Source organism: Pseudophryne corroboree, chromosome 1, assembly GCF_028390025.1.
Source record: "Pseudophryne corroboree isolate aPseCor3 chromosome 1, aPseCor3.hap2, whole genome shotgun sequence".
NCBI lineage: Eukaryota > Metazoa > Chordata > Amphibia > Anura > Myobatrachidae > Pseudophryne > Pseudophryne corroboree.
This window is the reverse complement of record NC_086444.1, coordinates 1,250,662,527-1,250,676,029: the sequence shown is the minus strand read 5'-3', so window position 1 is coordinate 1,250,676,029 and position 13,503 is coordinate 1,250,662,527. Positions and strand designations below refer to the sequence as shown.

Genomic DNA, 13,503 nt, shown 5'->3' with positions numbered 1-13,503 from the left:
GTGTATGTAGCACAGTGGGGAGCAGTGTAGCTGTATGTAACACAGTGGAGAGCAGTGTAGCTGTATGTAGCACAGTGGGGAGCAGTGTAGGTGTATGTAGCACAGTGGGGAGCAGTGTAGGTGTATGTAGCACAGTGGGAAGCAGTGTGGGTGTATGTAGCACAGTGGGGAGCAGTGTAGGTGTATGTAGAACAATGGGGAGCAGTGTCAGCTGTATGTAGCACAGTGGGGAGCAGTGTAGGTGTATGTAGCACAGTGGGGAGCAGTGTCACCTGTATGTAGCACAGTGGGGAGCAGTGTAGGTGTATGTAGCACAGTGGGGAGCAGTGTAGGTGTATGTAGCACAGTGGGGAGCAGTGTAGCTGTATGTAACACAGTGGAGAGCAGTGTAGCTGTATGTAGCACAGTGGGGAGCAGTGTAGGTGTATGTAGCACAGTGGGGAGCAGTGTAGGTGTATGTAGCACAGTGGGGAGCAGTGTAGGTGTATGTAGCACAGTGGGGAGCAGTGTAGGTGTATGTAGCACAGTGGGGAGCAGTGTAGCTGTATGTAGCACAGTGGGGAGCAGTGTAGCTATATGTAGCACAGTAGGGAGCAGTGTAGCTGTATCTAGCACAGTGGGGAGCAGTGTAGGTGTATGTAGCACAGTAGGTGTATGTAGCACAGTGAGGAGCAGTGTAGGTGTATGTAGCACAGTGGGGAGCAGTGTAGGTGTATGTAGCACAGTGGGGAGCAGTGTAGGTGTATGTAGCACAGTGGGGAGCAGTGTAGCTGTATGTAACACAGTGGAGAGCAGTGTAGCTGTATGTAGCACAGTGGGGAGCAGTGTAGGTGTATGTAGCACAGTGGGGAGCAGTGTAGGTGTATGTAGCACAGTGGGGAGCAGTGTAGGTGTATGTAGCACAGTGGGGAGCAGTGTAGGTGTATGTAGAACAATGGGGAGCAGTGTCAGCTGTATGTAGCACAGTGGGGAGCAGTGTAGGTGTATGTAGCACAGTGGGGAGCAGTGTAGCTGTATGTAACACAGTGGAGAGCAGTGTAGCTGTATGTAGCACAGTGGAGAGCAGTGTAGCTGTATGTAGCACAGTGAGGAGCAGTGTAGCTGTATGTAGCACAGTGGGGAGCAGTGTAGGTGTATGTAGCACAGTGGGGAGCAGTGTCACCTGTATGTAGCACAGTGGGGAGCAGTGTAGGTGTATGTAGCACAGTGGGGAGCAGTGTAGGTGTATGTAGCACAGTGGGGAGCAGTGTAGGTGTATGTAGCACAGTGGGGAGCAGTGTAGGTGTATGTAGCACAGTGGGGAGCAGTGTAGGTGTAAGTAGCACAGTGGGGAGCAGTGTAGCTGTATGTAACACAGTGGAGAGCAGTGTAGCTGTATGTAGCACAGTGGGGAGCAGTGTAGGTGTATGTAGCACAGTGGGGAGCAGTGTAGGTGTATGTAGCACAGTGGGGAGCAGTGTAGGTGTATGTAGCACAGTGGGGAGCAGTGTAGGTGTATGTAGAACAATGAGGAGCAGTGTCAGCTGTATGTAGCACAGTGGGGAGCAGTGTAGGTGTATGTAGCACAGTGGGGAGCAGTGTAGCTGTATGTAACACAGTGGAGAGCAGTGTAGCTGTATGTAGCACAGTGGAGAGCAGTGTAGCTGTATGTAGCACAGTGAGGAGCAGTGTAGGTGTATGTAGCACAGTGGGGAGCAGTGTAGGTGTATGTAGCACAGTGGGGAGCAGTGTCACCTGTATGTAGCACAGTGGGGAGCAGTGTAGGTGTATGTAGCACAGTGGGGAGCAGTGTAGGTGTGTGTAGCACAGTGGGGAGCAGTGTAGCTGTATGTAACACAGTGGAGAGCAGTGTAGCTGTATGTAGCACAGTGGGGAGCAGTGTAGGTGTATGTAGCACAGTGGGGAGCAGTGTAGGTGTATGTAGCACAGTGGGGAGCAGTGTAGGTGTATGTAGCACAGTGGGGAGCAGTGTAGGTGTATGTAGCACAGTGGGGAGCAGTGTAGGTGTATGTAGCACAGTGGGGAGCAGTGTAGGTGTATGTAGCACAGTGGGGAGCAGTGTAGGTGTATGTAGCACAGTGGGGAGTAGTGTAGGTGTATGTAGCACAGTGGGGAGCAGTGTAGGTGTATGTAGAACAATGGGGAGCAGTGTCAGCTGTATGTAGCACAGTGGGGAGCAGTGTAGGTGTATGTAGCACAGTGGGGAGCAGTGTAGCTGTATGTAACACAGTGGAGAGCAGTGTAGCTGTATGTAGCACAGTGGAGAGCAGTGTAGCTGTATGTAGCACAGTGAGGAGCAGTGTAGGTGTATGTAGCACAGTGGGGAGCAGTGTAGGTGTATGTAGCACAGTGGGGAGCAGTGTCACCTGTATGTAGCACAGTGGGGAGCAGTGTAGGTGTATGTAGCACAGTGGGGAGCAGTGTAGGTGTATGTAGCACAGTGGGGAGCAGTGTAGCTGTATGTAACACAGTGGAGAGCAGTGTAGCTGTATGTAGCACAGTGGGGAGCAGTGTAGGTGTATGTAGCACAGTGGGGAGCAGTGTAGGTGTATGTAGCACAGTGGGGAGCAGTGTAGGTGTATGTAGCACAGTGGGGAGCAGTGTAGGTGTATGTAGCACAGTGGGGAGCAGTGTAGGTGTATGTAGCACAGTGGGGAGCAGTGTAGGTGTATGTAGCACAGTGGGGAGCAGTGTAGGTGTATGTAGAACAATGGGGAGCAGTGTCAGCTGTATGTAGCACAGTGGGGAGCAGTGTAGCTGTATGTAGCACAGTGGGGAGCAGTGTAGCTGTATGTAGCACAGTGGGGAGCAGTGTAGCTGTATGTAGCACAGTGGGGAGCAGTGTAGCTGTATGTAGCACAGTGGGGAGCAGTGTAGCTGTATGTAGCACAGTGGGGAGCAGTGTAGCTGTATGTAGCACAGTGGGGAGCAGTGTAGCTGTATGTAGCACAGTGGGGAACAGTGTAGCTGTATGTAGCACAGTGGGGAGCAGTGTAGCTGTATGTAGCACAGTGGGGAGCAGTGTAGCTGTATGTAGCACAGTGGGGAGCAGTGTAGCTGTATGTAGCACAGTGGGGAGCAGTGTAGCTGTATGTAGCACAGTGGGGAGCAGTGTAGCTGTATGTAGCACAGTGGGGAGCAGTGTAGCTGTATGTAGCACAGTGGGGAGCAGTATCGGTGTATGTAGCACAGTGGGGAGCAGTGTAGCTGTATGTAGCACAGTGGGGAGCAGTGTAGGTGTATGTAGCACAGTGGGGAGCAGTGGAGGTGTATGTAGCACAGTGAGGAGCAGTGTAGCTGTATCTAGCACAGTGGGGAGCAGTGTAGGTGTATGTAGCACAGTGGGGAGCAGTGTAGGTGTATGTAGCACATTGGGGAGCAGGGTAGGTGTATGTAGCACAGTGGGGAGCAGTGGCAGCTGTATGTAGCACAGTGGGGAGCAGTGTCAGCTGTATGTAGCACAGTGGGGAGCAGTGTAGCTGTATGTAGCACAGTGGGGAGCAGTGTAGCTGTATGTAGCACAGTGGGGAGCAGTATCGGTGTATGTAGCACAGTGGGGAGCAGTGTAGGTGTATGTAGCACAGTGGAGAGCAGTGTAGGTGTATGTAGCACAGTGGGGAGCAGTGTAGGTGTATGTAGCACAGTAGGGAGCAGTGTAGCTGTATGTAGCACAGTGGGGAGCAGTGTAGGTGTATGTAGCACAGTAGGGAGCAGTGTAGCTGTATGTAGCACAGTGGGGAGCAGTGTAGGTGTATGTAGCACAGTGGGGAGCAGTGTAGCTGTATGTAGCACAGTGGGGAGCAGTGTAGCTGTGTGTAGCACAGTGGGGAGCAGTGTAGCTGTGTGTAGCACAGTGGGGAGCAGTGTAGGTGTATGTAGCACAGTGGGGAGCAGGGTAGGTGTATGTAGCACAGTGGGGAGCAGTGTAGCTGTATGTAGCACAGTGGGGAGCAGTGTCAGCTGTATGTAGCACAGTGGGGAGCAGTGCAGGTGTATGTAGCACAGTGGGGAGCAGTGTCGGTGTGTGTAGCACAGTGGGGAGCAGTGTCGGTGTGTGTAGCACAGTGGGGAGCAGTATAGATGTATGTAGCACAGTGGGGAGCAGTGTAGCTGTATGTAGCACAGTGGAGAGCAGTGTAGCTGTATGTACCAAAGTGGGGAGCAGTGTAGGTGTATGTAGCACAGTGGGGAGCAGTGTAGGTGTATGTAGCACAGTGGGGAGCAGTGTAGCTGTATGTAGCACAGTGGGGAGCAGTGTAGCTGTATGTAGCACAGTAGGGAGCAGTGTAGGTGTATGTAGCACAGTGGGGAGCAGGGTAGGTGTATGTAGCACAGTGGGGAGCAGTGTAGCTGTATGTAGCACAGTAGGGAGCAGTGTCAGCTGTCTCTAGCACAGTGGGGAGCAGTGTAGCTGTATGTAGCACAGTAGGGAGCAGTGTAGCTGTATGTAGCACAGTAGGGAGCAGTGTAGGTGTATGTAGCACAGTGGGGAGCAGTGTAGGTGTATGTAGCACAGTGGGGAGCAGTGTAGGTGTATGAAGCACAGTGAGGAGCAGTGTAGCTGTATCTAGCACAGTGGGGAGCAGTGTAGGTGTATGTAGCACAGTGGGGAGCAGTGTAGGTGTATGTAGCACAGTGGGGAGCAGGGTAGGTGTATGTAGCACAGTGGGGAGCAGTGTAGCTGTATGTAGCACAGTAGGGAGCAGTGTCAGCTGTATGTAGCACAGTGGGGAGCAGTGTAGCTGTATGTAGCACAGTGGGGAGCAGTGTAGCTGTATGTAGCACAGTGGGGAGCAGTATCGGTGTATGTAGCACAGTGGGGAGCAGTGTAGGTGTATGTAGCACAGTGGGGAGCAGTGTAGCTGTATGTAGCACAGTGGGGAGCAGTGTAGCTATATGTAGCACAGTAGGGAGCAGTGTAGCTGTATCTAGCACAGTGGGGAGCAGTGTAGGTGTATGTAGCACAGTAGGTGTATGTAGCACAGTGAGGAGCAGTGTAGCTGTATCTAGCACAGTGGGGAGCAGTGTAGGTGTATGTAGCACAGTGGGGAGCAGTGTAGGTGTATGTAGCACAGTGGGGAGCAGGGTAGGTGTATGTAGCACAGTGGGGAGCAGTGTAGCTGTATGTAGCACAGTGGGGAGCAGTGTAGGTGTATGTAGCACAGTGGGGAGCAGTGTAGCTGTATGTAGCACAGTGGGGAGCAGTGTAGGTGTATGTAGCACAGTGGGGAGCAGTGTCGGTGTGTGTAGCACAGTGGGGAGCAGTATAGATGTATGTAGCACAGTGGGGAGCAGTGTAGCTGTATGTAGCACAGTGGAGAGCAGTGTAGCTGTATGTACCAGAGTGGGGAGCAGTGTAGGTGTATGTAGCACAGTAGGGAGCAGTGTCAGCTGTATGTAGCACAGTGGGGAGCAGTGTAGCTGTATGTAGCACAGTGGGGAGCAGTGTAGGTGTATGTAGCACAGTAGGGAGCAGTGTAGCTGTATGTAGCACAGTAGGGAGCAGTGTAGCTGTATGTAGCACAGTAGGGAGCAGTGTAGGTGTATGTAGCACAGTGGGGAGCAGTGTAGGTGTATGTAGCACAGTGGGGAGCAGTGTAGGTGTATGTAGCACAGTGAGGAGCAGTGTAGCTGTATCTAGCACAGTGGGGAGCAGTGTAGGTGTATGTAGCACAGTGGGGAGCAGTGTAGGTGTATGTAGCACAGTGGGGAGCAGGGTAGGTGTATGTAGCACAGTGGGGAGCAGTGTAGCTGTATGTAGCACAGTAGGGAGCAGTGTCAGCTGTATGTAGCACAGTGGGGAGCAGTGTAGCTGTATGTAGCACAGTGGGGAGCAGTGTAGCTGTATGTAGCACAGTGGGGAGCAGTGTAGCTGTATGTAGCACAGTGGGGAGCAGTATCGGTGTATGTAGCACAGTGGGGAGCAGTGTAGGTGTATGTAGCACAGTAGGGAGCAGTGTAGGTGTATGTAGTACAGTGAGGAGCAGTGTAGCTGTATCTAGCACAGTGGGGAGCAGTGTAGGTGTATGTAGCACAGTGGGGAGCAGTGTAGGTGTATGTAGCACACTGGGGAGCAGGGTAGGTGTATGTAGCACAGTGGGGAGCAGTGTAGCTGTATGTAGCACAGTAGGGAGCAGTGTCAGCTGTATGTAGCACAGTGGGGAGCAGTGTAGCTGTATGTAGCACAGTGGGGAGCAGTGTCGGTGTATGTAGCACAGTGGGGAGCAGTGTCGGTGTGTGTAGCACAGTGGGGAGCAGTATAGATGTATGTAGCACAGTGGGGAGCAGTGTAGCTGTATGTAGCACAGTGGAGAGCAGTGTAGCTGTATGTACCAGAGTGGGGAGCAGTGTAGGTGTATGTAGCACAGTAGGGAGCAGTGTCAGCTGTATGTAGCACAGTGGGGAGCAGTGTAGCTGTATGTAGCACAGTGGGGAGCAGTGTAGCTGTATGTAGCACAGTGGGGAGCAGTGTAGCTGTATGTAGCACAGTGGAGACCAGTGTAGTTGTATGTAGCACAGTGGGGAGCAGTGTAGCTGTATGTAGCACAGTAGGGAGCAGTGTCAGCTGTCTCTAGCACAGTGAGGAGCAGTGTAGGTGTATGTAGCACAGTAGGGAGCAGTGTCAGCTGTATGTAGCACAGAAGGGAGCAGTGTAGGTGTATGTAGCACAGTGGGGAGCAGTGTAGGTGTATGTAGCACAGTGGGGAGCAGTGTAGGTGTATGTAGCACAATGGGGAGCAGTGTATGTGTTTGTAGCACAGTGGGGAGCAGTGTAGCTGTATGTAGCACAGTAGGGAGCAGTGTCAGCTGTATGTAGCACACTGGGGAGCAGTGTAGCTGTATGTAGCACAGTGGGGAGCAGTGTCGGTGTATGTAGCACAGTGGGGAGCAGTGTCGGTGTGTGTAGCACAGTGGGGAGCAGTATAGATGTATGTAGCACAGTGGGGAGCAGTGTAGCTGTATGTAGCACAGTGGAGAGCAGTGTAGCTGTATGTACCAGAGTGGGGAGCAGTGTAGGTGTATGTAGCACAGTAGGGAGCAGTGTCAGCTGTATGTAGCACAGTGGGGAGCAGTGTAGCTGTATGTAGCACAGTGGGGAGCAGTGTAGCTGTATGTAGCACAGTGGGGAGCAGTGTAGCTGTATGTAGCACAGTGGAGACCAGTGTAGTTGTATGTAGCACAGTGGGGAGCAGTGTAGCTGTATGTAGCACAGTAGGGAGCAGTGTCAGCTGTCTCTAGCACAGTGAGGAGCAGTGTAGGTGTATGTAGCACAGTAGGGAGCAGTGTCAGCTGTATGTAGCACAGTAGGGAGCAGTGTAGGTGTATGTAGCACAGTAGGGAGCAGTGTCAGCTGTATGTAGCACAGTAGGGAGCAGTGTAGGTGTATGTAGCACAGTGGGGAGCAGTGTAGGTGTATGTAGCACAGTGGGGAGCAGTGTAGGTGTATGTAGCACAATGGGGAGCAGTGTATGTGTTTGTAGCACAGTGGGGAGCAGTGTAGCTGTATGTAGCGCAGTGGGGAGTAATGTCACTCCTCTGCAGCTCTGTATAACACTGTTATAGGGTCTCACCTTTTGCTGCCTGTCAGTAGAGCTTCCAAACAATTCCGCCCTCACTTGGAGTAACTTCCGCCCTCACCCGATGTCACTTCCGCCCAGATTGCTGCTGGCGCGGAGAGAATGCTGAAGCCACTTCCTGTCTCTGGGACAAACGTCCATTTTCCAGAAGACTAAAACGTACTGATGTCGCCGGAGACAATGAAAAGAGCCGAACTGGGGACGGGGTGCTGGGGAAAGAGCGTTCTCTAGTGACGGGAAGGAAGCCATGTGATGCAGTTTATCTCCTCATACTTCACCTGCACTACTGGTCATGTGTAACAGGAGGTATGCTGTGCCTCATACCTCACCTCTACTACTGATCATGTGTAACAGGAGGTATGCTGTGCCTCAAACATCACTTCCACAACTGATCATGTGTAACAGGAGGTATGCTGTGCCTCATACCTCACCTCTACTACTGGTCATGTGTAACTGGAGGTATGCTGTGCCTCATACCTCACCTCTACTACTGGTCGTGTAACTGGAGGTACGCTGTGCCTCATACATCACTTCCACTACTGATCATGTTTGACTGGAGGTATGCTGTGCCACATTCCTCACCTGCACTACTGGTCATAAGTTACAGAAGGTATGCTATGTCTCATACCTCACCCCTACTACTGGTCATGTGTGACTGGAGGTATGCTGTGCCTCTTACATCACCTCCACTACTGCTTATGTGTAACTGGAGATATGCTGTGCCTCATACCTCACGTGCACCACTGGTCATGTGTGACTGGAGGTATGCTGTGCCTCATATATCACCTCCACTACTGGTCATGTGTGATTGGAGGTATGCTGTGCCTCATACCTCACCTCTACTACTGGTCATGTGTAACTGGAGGTACACTGTTACATACCTCACCTGCACTACTGGTCATGTGTGACTAGAGGTACGCAGTGCCTAATACCTCACAGCCACTGCTGGTCATGTGTGACTGGAGGTACGCTGTGCCTCATACCTCACCTCCACTACTGGTCATGTGTAACAGGAGGTATGCTGTGCCTCATACCTCACCTCTACTACTGGTCATGTGTAACTGGAGGTACACTGTGTCACATACCTCACCTGCACTACTGGTCATGTGTGACTGGAGGTATGCTGTGCCACATTCCTCACCTGCACTACTGGTCGTATGTTACAGAAGGTATGCTGTGCCTCATACCTCACCCCTACTACTGGTCATGTGTGACTGGAGGTATGCTGTGCCTCTTACATCACCTCCACTACTGCTTATGTGTGACTGGAGGTATGCTGTGCCTCATACCTCACCTGCACTACTGGTCATGTGTGACTGGAGGTATGCTGTGCCTCATAATTCACCACTACTGGTCATGTGTTACAGGAGGTATGCTGTGCCTCATACATCACCTCCACTACTGCTTATGTGTGACTGTAGGTACTCTGTGTCTCATACCTCACCTCCACTGCTGGTCATGTGTGACAGGATGTACACTGTGCCTCAACTCAACACTACTGGTCATGTGTTAAAGGATATGCTGTGCCTCAATTCACAACTGCTGGTCATGTGTTACAGGATATGCTGTGCCTCATACATCACCTCCACTACTACTTACGTGTGACAGGAGGCACGCTGTGTCTCATACCTCACCTCCACTGCTGGTCATGTGTGTCAGGTGGTATACTGTGCCTCATAATTCACCCCTACTGGTTATGTGTAAGAGGAGGTTGGGCATGACTCATACCTCACTTCCACTGATAGTCATGTGTGACGGGAGGTATGATGTGCCTTATACCTCACCTCTATTACTGGTCATGTGTAATAGGAGTTAGGGAGTGCCTCATACCTCACCTCCACTGCTGGTCATGTTTGACAGGAGGTACGCTGTTCCTCAAAATTCACCACTACTAGTCATGTGTTACAAGAGGTATGCCATGCCTCATACATCACCTCCTCTACTGCTTATGTGTGACTAAGTACGCTGTGTCTCATATCTCACCTCCACTGCTGGTCATGTGTGACTGGAGGTACACTGTGCCTCATATTCACCACTACTGGTTATGTATAAAAGGAGGTATGCTGTGCCTCATACATCACCTCCACTACTGCTTATGTGTGACTGTAGATACGCTGTGTCTCATATCTGTACTCGCCTACTAACAATGTGTAAAAGAGGTAGGGTGTTCCTCTAGTACCTCATCTCCATTAATGATGTGTAAAAAGAGGTAGGGTGTACCTCAGGCCTCGCCATCTACAGGGGCGCCCCTAAGCACAACGTTATCTGTCGTCCCCCATCATGTCACTGCCCCCCTTCCTCTGGTGGCCTCCAGACTGCCAAAGCAGCACCGGCCGCACCCCCTTCCTGGCACCGGCCGCACCCCCTTCCTGGCACCGGCCGCACCCCCTTCCTGGCACCGGCCGCACCCCCTTCCCGGCACCGGCCGCACCCCTATTCCAGCACCGGCCGCACCCCTATTCCAGCACCGGCCGCACCCCCATCCCAGCACATGCCGCACCCCCTTCTCAGCACCAACCGCACCCCATTCCCAGCACCGGCCGCACCCCCATCCCATCACAGGCCGCACCCCCATCCCAGCACATGCCGCACCCCCTTCCCAGCACCGGCCGCCCTCCCTTCCCAGCACCGGCCGCACCCCCTTCCCAGCACCGGCCGCACCCCCTTCCCAGCGCATGCCGCACCCCCTTCTCAGCACCAGCAGCACAGGCCGCACCCCCATCCCAGCACAGGCCGCACCCCCATCCCAGCGCCGGCCGCACCCCCATCCCAGCGTCGGCCGCACCCCCTTCCCGGCGTCGGCCGCACCCCCTTCCCGGCGCCGGCCGCACCCCTTCCCGGCACCGGCCGCACCCCCATCCCAGCACATGCCACACCCTCTTCCCAGCACCGGCCGCACCCCCATCCCAGCACATGCCGCACCCCCTTCCAGCACCGGCCGCACCCCCATCCCTGCACCGGACGCGCCCCCATCCCAGCCGCACCCCTTTTCCGGCACCGGCCGCACCCCCATCCTGGCACCGGCCGCACCCCCGTTCCGGCACCGGCCGCACCCCCGTTCCGGCACCGGCCGCACCCCCGTCCCGGCACCGGCCGCACCCCCGTCCCGGCACCGGCCGCACCCCCGTCCCGGCACCGGCCGCACCCCCGTCCCCGCACCGGCCGTACCCCCATCCCCGCACATGCCGCACCCCCTTCCCAGCACCGGCCGCACCCCCATCCCAGCCGCACCCCCTTCCCAGCACCCGCGCGTGCTCCCGAAAAAGGGATGTGGCCTATGAAAGGGGGCGTGGCTTTGCGGAGGACCCGCGATCGCGAGCCACGCCCCGTTTTCGTCACTGAGGGGGCATGCCCAGCGCTCTGTGAGCTGCTGGCATGCTCCCTCTCCCTCTGACTCCACTGAATAGACGCTGGGCTGGCCAGGTTCACCAGAGGAGGTCAGGGTGGCAGGAGTGTGGATTGTGTGTAAGGGATACTACTGTGTGGCATAATGTGTATAAGGGTGTGACCGGACGGTCCCGTACGACAGCCCTCACTGCTTTCGCGTCTCGTCCCCAGAACACAGAATGAATGTTTAGGTCACACAAGACCTGGCCACATAGGGGTTTCCTGCTTACCGTCAGTAATAGCCTGTTACTGACTCCACCCACTGCTCCGCGGGTGTGTAGTATGCTGCTACCACCAGACTCCTCTTTACCATGGCGTCTGGAACCATGGTTCTGCTCTGTATGTGTCGACATGCTGTCTTACCACACCTGTGTGGTGTTGACAAATCCCTAATCGTCGCTTGCCTAAGCACAGCACAGTAGCAGGCGGAAGGCGGAGCTTGGAGACGCTGGTTACACCCTGGACAGCCTAGCCCTGCAGGTCACAAGATGAAGCGGTCGTCTTGAGACAGATGATGTTTAATGCCAACAAATAGTTCTGAAAAGAACTCAGCAATACAGCAAGATGTTACAGCAGAATGAAACTGGTATAATACACCTCTGAAGCTCACAGGCCTCCTCTTTTTATACAGTTATACCACAATGCATCTCAGGGGGTAGTTCCCCCCTGAGTTCTTTCCATCCAATCAGGATATTTTACAAAATATAAATAAATTACATTTTAGAAGGATATAAGTGCATGGAGCAATTTCCTCCTTCCTGTCACACACAGCGTTTGGTGTCATTTACACTCCATTCCTACCACCTGAGAGTTTACACTTCGCCATTGATACATTTATCACATACGGTTTGTATTTGATTCCCAAACAAATGTTCCTCATCCTTCCTGCATCTACCATTTAGGATTCGTATATCAATCAAACCAGCTACATAAATAAATACAGGTTCCAAACCCATACCACTGTACATATGGAATAAGGAAATCCCCTGTGATTAACATCTTTCCCCGAGGACCTCACACTACCAGCATTTATCTGCCGTGCCCTATCCAACCTCAAAAGGTTTTGTCATTGACCAGATCTCCTGCTAGGAGAGGGCAGTTAGCATGCCATTTCCTAGTCACAGAAGATAGGGGATCCTTATTCAGACATATATACAGTAGTAAGTGCATTTTTCCCTTTAAAATACATGTGACCACATCTTTAAATAGGATTTTAATTACCTACCTGTAAATCCTTTTTTCGTAGTCTGTAGTGGCTACTGGGGTCCACATTAGTACCATGGGGTATTGATGGGTCCACTAGGAGCCTTGGGCACTTTAAGAAATCAATAGTGTGCTCTGGCTCCTCCCTCTATGCCCCTCCTACCAGACTCAGTCTAGGAAACTGTTCCCGAGGAGACGGACATATCCAGAGGAAGGATTTAACAGAACAGTGGTGAGATTCCGAACCAGCACACACAACCAAGAGGAAAGCCAAGCTAACCAAACTGGAACAGAAACAGCAACAGCTGAACCAACAACAATACTTAACCAAGTAACAGTGCAGGAAACACGAAGCACCGGGTGGCCACCCAGTATCTTCTAAGGTCTACGAGAAAAGGATTTACCGGTAGGTAATTAAAATCCTATTTTCTATTACGTCCTAGAGCAGGGCTGGCCAAACCAGTCCTCGAGATCTACCAACAGTTCACATTTTCCAGACCACCTAGCTGGTGCACAGGTGTAGTCATTACTAATTAAGATGTGCTGCATTCATTCCGAGACACCCCGGGCAGCCGCCCAAGTAGAACCCACCAATCTAGTCGAGTGGGCCTGTACTTTAGGAACCGGCAATCCTGCCATAGAATAAGCCTGTTGGATAGTAAGCCTGATCCAGTGAGCAATAGACTGTTTTGAAGCAGGACACCCAATTTTCTTGGGATCATAGAGAACAAACAGCGAGTCAGATTTTCTGTGACGGGATGTCCGCTTCACATAGATCCTCAAATCCCTCACAACATCCAAGGACTTTGAGGTAGCAGAGGTGTCTGTAAGCACCGGAACCACAATAGGTTGGTTGATATGAAACGCAGACCCCACCTTGGGAAGAAATTGCTGACGTGTTCTGAGTTCAGCTCTATCTTCATGAAAAATCAAATAGGGGCTTTTGTGAGACAACGCCCTCAGTTCCGATACACGCCTTGCTGAAGCCAAGGCCAACAGTGTAACGGTCTTCCACGTAAGAAACTTTACGTCAACCTCCTGTAAAGGCTCAAACCATTCCGATTGTAGAAACTGCAACACCACATTGAGATCCCAAGGTGCCGTGGGAGGCACAAAGGGCGGTTGGATGTGCAGAACCCCCTTCAAGAACATCTGAACCTCAGGGAGGGAAGCCAACTGTTTCTGGAAGAAAATGGATAAGGCTGAAATCTGGACTTTCAAAGAGCCTAAACGTAGGCCCACATCCACACCTGACTGTAGGAAAAGGAGAAACGTCCCAGTTGAAATGCCACTGTAGGAAATTTCCTGTTCTCACACCAAGAGACATATTTTTTCC

General features: G+C 52.6%; 1 protein-coding gene across 1 annotated transcript in view; it reads right to left on the bottom strand.

The window, feature by feature from the left end:
* Positions 1-7,675, bottom strand: part of DQX1 (DEAQ-box RNA dependent ATPase 1) — a 231,115-nt gene extending 223,440 nt beyond the window's left edge. Inside the window, exon 1 of the mRNA XM_063926029.1 lies at positions 7,572-7,675. The gene's annotated coding sequence lies outside the window, so the exon portion shown is untranslated. The remainder of the gene's footprint in view (positions 1-7,571) is intronic.
* Between the last annotated feature and the right edge of the window lie 5,828 nt (positions 7,676-13,503).